Here is a 9194-nt window from a genome sequence, read left to right as displayed (position 1 = left end):
GAAGTCTGTGGAAGGCCATAATGGCCCTGCTTTAAGTGGTTCGCTGCTTCCACAGCTCACCACGCTGTCTCTGCCTCTGCTGCCATCTTGGATCTCTATAATTTGCTTTCTTTGAGAGGTTGTGGGGTTAGATTATTTTCTTGAACATGTTGGGTCTTTATTTTTTTATTATGCTTCTTTGTGTGTGTGTGTGTGTGTGTGTGTGTGTGTGTGTGTGTTTGCCTATTGCTATGAACTACCTCCTGAAGACTGCATTAACTGCATTCAGGAGGTTTCTGTATGTTGTAATTTTATGATCACTTGTTTTGAGAAACTTTTTAATTTCATTTTTTATTTCTTCTGTAGCCAATTCTATTCTAGGAGGGTGTTATTTAGCTTCCACGTTGATGGCTTTATAAGCTTTATCTTCTTGTGGTTAATTTTAGTTTTATAGAATTGTGGTCTGAAAATATATTTTGTATTATTTCAATGATTTTCTAAATTTTTTTTTGTTTGCTTTGTGCTTTTATATGTGATCAATTCTGGAGAATATAGCATGTGCACTTGAGAAGAAAGTGAATTGAGTTTTAGTTGGATGCAGTGCTTGGAATACATCCACAAGTTCAAATTAGCTGAATGTGTAATTTAGATCTTCTACATCTTTGTTAAGTTTCTTTTGAGTTGACTTATCTTTTGGCCAGAGTGGTCTGTTAAAATATCCTACCACTATTGTCGTGATGTCTATTTCTTTCTTCAATTCTGTTAACAGTTTTATGTACTTAGCAAGTCTATCATTTGGTGTATAGATGTTGACTAATGTTATGTCTTCTTGATCTACTGTGCCTTTAATCATTATATAGTGCCCTTTCTTATCTTTTATGGTGGTTTTCATTCTGAATTCTATTTTATCAGAGAGTTCTTTAGCCACTCCTGCTTTTTTGTGGATATCTGATTGGTATAGATTTATCAAGCCTTTGATTTTGAGTCTGTCTTTGCTTCTTTTTTAAGATGTTTCTCTTGTAGGTAATGTATTGATGGGCTTTGTTTTTTTTTTTTTTTTAAATCAATTCCGTTACTGTTTTTCTCATAACTGGCTTATTTAGTCCATTCACATTAAACATCATTATTGTCAGGCCAAATTTTAGTATTGCAATTTGGTTTTCTTTTTTCTGTTGTTTCTGGTTATCATGGTCCATTTCCTTTGATGTCTCCATATGAAGAAACTCACTTAAAATTTCTTATAGTGTTGGTCTTGTTTTCACAAATTCCTTAAGTTGCTTTTTTTCCCCTTCAAAGGATCTTTTTTCTCCTTCATATTTGATGGAGAACTTTGCTGGGTATAGAATCTTGGGCTGGCAATTGTTTTCTTTCAACTTTCTGTATATGCCATCTCATTGTCTTCTTGCTTTCATAGTTTTTGCTGAAAAATCAGAATTTAATCTAATTGCTTTTCCTTTTTGGTGACTCTTTGTTTTTATTGTGCTGCTTTTAATATTCTGTCCTTATCTTTTATTTTGGAGAATTAGACTGTGATATGTCTTAATATTTTTCTTTTTGTGCCTAGTCTATTAGATGTTCTCTGAGCTTCATGAATGTGGATTTCCTCATCCTCTCTAATAGCTGGGAAGTTTTCTTCTAGTACCCTTTCACAACTTTTTCAGTAATTTCCCTGTCCTTATTATATTATTGAATTACAGTCATATGTATATTGTTCCTTTTTATGTCATCCTTTTTTTTCTCTCATATGTTTCTGTTGAGATTCTTATCTTCCAACTTGCTGATTCTCTGCTCCATATTTTCTGTTCTACTTCTAATTCCTTCAGCATGTTAGACACTTCTGCCATTTTGCTCTTACTATTCTAGATTGAATTTTCATTTTATTTCCATTACTGTGTTGATGTACACTCTCTATCTTGTGATGATTGTTTAAGTTCTTATCACTCTTTATAGTTTCAATACTTTCTTCCATCTTTTGCATTTTTTTCCATATTTGTGCAAATTCCTCCTCTTCCATATATTTCTTCTGACTCCGTACCTCTGGATAATTTGCTTTCTTGGTGGTTCCCATTGTTTCTTTCATCATTTGGAGCGTCTTCTTTTACTGTTAAAGTTAACTGTTTCTCAATATATTTCTTTTGGCTCTTTACCTCTAGGATAGTATTCCCTTCATTTGTGGCTTCCATTGTTTCTCCCATCATTTATACTTTCTTTTGTATCTGTTTGAATGTTTCCAAATCAACATGTATCATCTACCTTTTTCACTCTGGTGTATTCATTGGGTCTGTAATATTCCTTCCTTTTTTGGGAGACAATGTAATTTGTTTTCTCAGTGTTTGAAGCTGGCTGCTGCTTTCTTGACATTATATGGTTTTCTTGATTAGCATTAGGCCATTTCTATTATGTCTACATAAGTTGTTGGTAATTATTTTTATAATGTTATTGATTAGTTGCCAGGTTAAATGTTCAATCTACAGGGTGAGCCACTAATTCTACTAGAAGTTCTTTTTTGGGAAATTTGCCTTTCTTAAGGTTCTTCCAGTTCTCTCTCTTCTGCACAGCCACCCTCCAGGGATCTTATCTTAATGCAGTCCCCTGTCCCTCACTCTATTGTCCTCCTTCATCTATGGAGTAGCCAAGTGGTATGAGAACACTTGAGCAATTTATGTCTAGGGAAGTTTCAAGTCAGCTCTCTTTTTTGCAGCTCCATGTGCCAGTTGAGAAAGTGGAGAAAGTCTTTCACCTGCTTGTGGCTCTGTTTTCCAAACTTTGTTTTCCGATTTGGTCATTGGGTTGGCCCCAGACCACCACAGAGGCAAGGATCCTTACCTGTTCCCAGAGAAATTTCAGTCCCATTTCCCCACAAGCACCCCAAAGCTCCTTCTGGGTGGCAGTTTCTTGCCTCCTACACTTTCTTTACTGAAACTTAATCTCCTCCCTTGTCTATTGGGTAGTAAGAGCTGAACTATAGATTTTTTAATGAATGTTTGCTGAAGACATCTCAGGTTATGTTTGTTGTTGTGGCTTTATTATAAATGTTATTGCCATTTGGAGCTAAAAGACCTATTTCTTTATTTTAAATGGAAAATGTAGTTGGCATGTAGACTAGAACTGCACAATAATGCTTTCATCAACATGGCTTTTTTAGCAACTGGCTTTGACTTTCACCACAGGACTGAGTAGAGCTATACAAATATGAAGTATTTGTAGTTCCATCAAAAGGACTGAATATCTTGAGGAGAATGAAAATAAGATAAATAACACCTTTGGAGTGAGAACATGCAAATAACATGTATATATGAATAACGAAGGGATTGGTATGTTTTGACTATTATGTTTGAATAGAACAGATTCAGAGGCATAACATAAGAATCTTGCTTCCATCAAGAAAGGAAAGGCAGCAGGTGCTCACATCCTTTGGGGCCAGAGATTCCTGTGTGAAATGGAGACCAAAACCTGTGGTGGCAGTAGCAGCAGCAGTGGTAGAGAACCAGAACCAAGTAGGAGGAAGAAAACTAGACCTGCTGTCTCACAAATCAGAGCACAGGGACTTCAGATAGGTTTTGAAGTGGAGTTGGAGCAAGGTGAACTCTGTATTTGGCAGGACTGAAGAACACTGCAAAACACAGCACCAGGAGGCTAAAGGCCAAAGTGACCTTGATGCATTTTAGACAAGGAGTTTTTCTGAAAGAAGCAATATATTGTGAGTTTTTATGACCTGAATTTTGACCTGGAGCTCTGGTGGCCTTATGAAATCTCAAATGCAGTTTAAGTGCACCAACTTGTCTGTGAGAGGAAGAGCAATCTCCTTCCATGTGATTTATGGGTTGGTGACTCAATGACATACAAAGACACACACACACACACACACACACACACACACACACACACACCTTCCTTAATAAATTCTTTAATGAATGTTGTCTGTGAATTCTGTCTGACTTTTGTAATGGGTTGGTGAACAAAATAGTAGTAATATAGTGGGAGTGTGAGAAGGATGACTGATGTTAGAATTGATGGAAACAGTCTTGGGAATGTACCTCATAGGCATTATTTTTTGCTGCTGATGTTGTTATGGATTACCTCCCCTTGTGGAGTTAGTGGAGGCCAGATGGCACTGCCCCTATGCCAGCTGTATTGTTTTTATAAAAACACTCCTGTCATATATATCTCTTTCTATTGACAAACATGTGTTAGGTATTGTTGGCTCCTACTTACAGCAACATGATGTGTGCCAGGATGTAAGGATGTAAGTCCTGACCAGCCTCTTAATCATTGCTGTGTTTGAATCCACTGTTGCAATGACAGTCTCGATTCATTTCAGTTAGGTCAGTTATTTTTATTTTAGCTTCACAGTAAAATCACTTCACAAGTATATCTAAAGGGAGATTTAATAAGGAAATTTGATCACATGGTCCATGCTGTGTTGTGTTGCCAACAAAATATCCTGATCTTCAGTGTTCTGATCAACTTGTTACTATGTGAGAGAAGGAAGAGAATTTTTATCTTGTTTTGGTTTTAGCATTTCAGAGACCCAATGAGTTATTTTGAGTCAGAATTACTTGATGGAAGTGAGTACCCATGTAATTCTTTATCACCTAGTTTTACTAAAAATTATTTAAAATGTGTCTTCAAATTTGGTTCATCTATTCCATTACTGGAATATAGTTTAAAGAACTCAGAGCTGTAACACAGACAGATGTGCACATCTATTTTTATTGCACCATTCTTCACAATAGGGAAGAGGCAGAAACAGCTCAAGTTCCCTTTAACAAATGAATGGATAAAAGAATTGTGATACAGTCACAAAATGGAGTATTATGCATCATTTAAAAACAATTAATCAGGCTTCCAAGATGGCAGTGGTGGAGAGTGCAGTGTAAAATGCTGGAGGAAGAGCAAGCTGCATAGAAACAGGGAACTGGAGAGACCTTCACACAACACAGATACTGACCAACACGGCGTGACATGGACAGTAGGAATTTGGATCAGGACTTTTGTTGGAACAATTAGTTTCGGAGCTACAGAAACCACATTGCAGGCCAAGCCGTGGGCCTGGCCAAAGCTGGAAGCTGCCAGGCAAACTGCTGTGGGACTCATCCCCAGGAGAAAGAAAGTTAGCGGGAAATTAACTGAGCTCTCTTAAGCCTCACTAAGAGTGAGTGGGTCTGTTGGAATCTGATTGAGTTTTCTTGTGCCCTCACTGACAACCCACAATTGATCACAGGCCAGTAGGAACCTGACTGGGTTTTCTTGGGCACCACTGATTGCCTGGGAGAGTACTCAAGAGTGAGCAGGACCCGTGGAAATTTGACTGAACTTTGTTGGACACCACAGACTGGCCGGAGCTGAGTGGGAATCTGACCGAGTCTTCACAAGTCCCACGGGACCTAGGATCCTGCTTGGCCAGAGCCTGCTGTGCGAGGGCACATGGGTAAGGACCGCTGGGCAGGGACCACTCTGTGAGAACTGCTGAGTGGGAGATAGACAGCTGGAATTTGAGTAAGGACCCCACTTGTGAACACATCCAGACAGCTGAGGTCTGAGTGAGGTCCACGCAAATGGCTGATCTGCCTCTGGGGTCTCCCCATCCCCATGGCTCTCCCAAACCCATTTGGCTCCACACCAGTGCCTACATATCCAGTCAACCAACTTACCTTTAATCTGGACCACCTTGATCTGACTTATCTATAAGAGGCTGCTCTCACAGACCTTTCCTTTGAGTCAGAAGTTTAGAGAAAAACACAAGTGGGGTAGCTGCCCAATTGATTTCTAGAGAACTGTCTTCAGATCAAGAATATATTGATGTCTTGAAGAAAGCAAACTATCCTACACACTACACAAACACAAAGCAAGATGTCACCCCCAAAAGATGATACAGTATCAATGGATTTCGTGAAGTCAGAAAATATAATGGAATTTTCTAACACAGAATTTAAAAGAACAATGATTAAATATTTTCAATGGATGAAAGACAAACTTGAAGAATTACAGGATACTATAAGCAAAAACCAGGAGGAGCTAAAAAAATCCCAACAACAACAAAAAATAAAAAAAAACCCACACCACAATACAATGCAGATCAAACATATGAGGCATTAAGAGCACTGGAAAAACAAGAAACCATGATCCAAAATATGAGTGAGGTTCAATGCTTCAGAAGCTGTCAACATGATGGAGGGACATATGAACAGAGTTGAAGAGATGGAACACAGAACCAGTGAAATAAAAGATAGAATTGTCACAACTGATCTGGTAGAGCAAAAAACAGACTCAAAAAGGAAGGAAAAATAAGAAAACCTAAGAATAATGTGGACACCATCAAGAGAAAGAACATGTGCATAATTGGAATCCCAAAACAGGAAGAAGCAAGGTGCTGAAAAACTTGTGGAAGAATTACTAGAGGAAAGCTTTCCAGGCACAATGAAGAATGAGAGAATATATATTCAAGAAGCTGAGTGAACATCATATAGAATAGAGCCCAAAAGAAAAACACCAATGCAAATCATAGTTAAATTTGCCAGAACAAAAGATAAGGAGAGAATTCTGAAGGCAGCGAGGGAGAAACAAAGAGTAACCTATAAAGGAGAGCAGATAAGATTAAGTACTGATTTCTTAGCAGAAACCATGCAAGCAAGAAGAGAGTGGAAGGACATAGATCAAATACTCAAAGAACACAACTGTTAACCAAGAATACTGTACCCAGCAAAATTATCCTTCAAATATGAAGGAGAGATCAAGATATTCCCAGAAAATGGAATCTAAGCGAGTTTGTAAAAACAAACCCAGTGTTGCAGGAAACACTGAGAGGTGTCTTTCTTACAAAGTACCACAGAAAGCAGCATGGTCCAAAGTAACTACCAACAACACCAAAAAGAGCTCAACAAAATGATAGGGATAAAATCCTGCCTTTCAATAATCACACTGAAAGTGAATGGTTTGAAGGCACCACTGAAGAGAAGAAGAGTATCAGATTGGCTAAAAATCCAAAATCCAACAATATGCTGTCTATAGGAGACACACCTGAAAAATGGAGACAAAGAAATACTAAAAATAAAAGGATGGGGGAAAAGCAAATGGCAACAGGAAAAAAAAGCAAGAGTAGTGATATAAATATCTTATAAAATAAATTTCAATGCGAAAACCATCACGAAGAACAAGGAAAGTCACTACATAATGATTAAAGGGTCAGTAGAACAAAAAGACATAACAATAATAAATATCTATGCATCAAATGAGAGACCTGCAAAATATATAAAACAAACATTAAGAAAACTGAAAAAGGAAGTAGACAAAACTACTATAGTAGATGGGCACTTTAATAAACCAGTCTCAAGAAAAGATAGAACTACCAGAAAGAAACCTCAACAAAGATGCTCAAGAATTAAACCACACAATTATCCAACTTGACCTCATAGATTTATAGGCTAATTCACCCCTAAAAAACACAGCATACCTTCTTCTCCAGTACGCATGGAGCATTCTCCAGAATAGATCACATTCTACGTCACAAGGCAAGCATCAATAAATTAAAAAACATAGAAATAATACAAAGCATTTTCTCAGACCACAATACTACAAAATTAGAAATTAACAACAAGAGCATAAGGGAGAAAAACACCTCCATACATTTGGAAGCTAAACAACACATTTCTTGAACATGACTGGGTACTAGAAGAAATAAAAAATGAAATTAAAAAGTTTCTTGGAACAAATGATAGTGAAAACACCACTTACCAACACCCCTGGGAAACAGCCAAAGCAGTAATCAGAGGTCAGGTTATAGCAATAAGTAAACATATCAAAAGGCAGGGGGAAAAATGACCATTGACTCTCTAATCCAACATGTCCAATAAGTTAAAAAAAGAAGAGCAAGAAAACCTGACACTCTAAAAACACGGAAATTACAAAAATTAGAGCAGAGATAAATGAAATAGAAAATTGAAAAACGATTGAAACTATCAACAAAACTAGCAGTTGGTTCTTTGAAAAGGTCAATAAAATTGACAAACCACTAGCAAAACTAACAAAGGAAAAGAAGGAAAAAACACAAAGAACAAGAATAAGAGATGTAATGTGCAACATCACAACAGAACCAGCTAAAATAAAAAGGCTAACATTGGAATAGTGTGAAAAATTATACTCAAACAAATATTAAAACCTAGCAAAAAAGGACAAATATGTAGAAATTCACAACCTACCTAAACTGATACCAACCGAAATTGAACAACTGAACAGACTCATTACAAAAGAAGAAATTGAAAAGGTAATAAAACAACTTCCAGCAAAAAAAAGTCCTGGGTCAGATGGCTTTACAAGTGAATTTTATCAAACATTAACTGTTACAAATTCTACATAAACTATTTCAGAAAGTAGAAAAAGATGGAATTCTCCCAGACTCATTCTATGAAGCAAACATATCCTTGATACCAAAGCCAGTTAAAGACACCACCAAAATAGAAAACTATAAGCCAATATCTCTCATGATATAGATGCAAAAGTCCTGAATAAAATCCTGGTCAATAAAGTCCAACGATAGGTTAAAAAAATTAATTTACCATGACCAAGTGGGATTCATAACAGGCATGCAAGAATGGTTCAACATAAGAAGAACAATCAATGTAATTCATCACATTAACAAAGCAAAGAACAAAAACTACATGAGCCTTTGAATTGATGAAGAAAAGGCCTTTCACAAAATCTAATACCCTTTCCTGATTAAAACAATCAACAAAATAGGAACAGAGGGGAATTTCTTCAGCATAAAGTATATACACAAACCTGAGAGCCAACATTGTTCTCAATGGAGAGAGATTAAAGAACAGGAACTAGGCAAGGATGCCCACTATTACCTCTCTTACTCAATATTGTATTGGAAGTCTTGGTGATAGAAATAAAGCAAGAGAAGGAAATAAAAGGTATCCAAATTGGCAAAGAGGAGGTAACATTATCTCCCTGTGTAGGTGATAGTATACTTAGAAAACCCTAAAGACTCAGCAAGAAAACTACTGGACATAGTTGACCAATTCAGCAAAGTGGCAGGATACAAGATCAAAGTACAAAAATCAATTGGATTTCTCAACAGTGACAAAAAGAATACATAACTGGAGCTGAGAAAAACAATACCCTCCGCAATAGCTAATCATAAGATTAAATACTTGGGAGTAAACCTAACCGGAAGCACAAAGGATCTATTCAAAGAAAATTACAAAACATTA

This window comes from Elephantulus edwardii, unplaced genomic scaffold, assembly GCF_000299155.1.
Source record: "Elephantulus edwardii isolate Elephantulus edwardi_28Jun2011 unplaced genomic scaffold, EleEdw1.0 scaffold00238, whole genome shotgun sequence".
In the NCBI taxonomy this organism is placed as follows: Eukaryota; Metazoa; Chordata; class Mammalia; order Macroscelidea; family Macroscelididae; genus Elephantulus; species Elephantulus edwardii.
Note: the sequence above shows the minus strand (reverse complement) of the source record.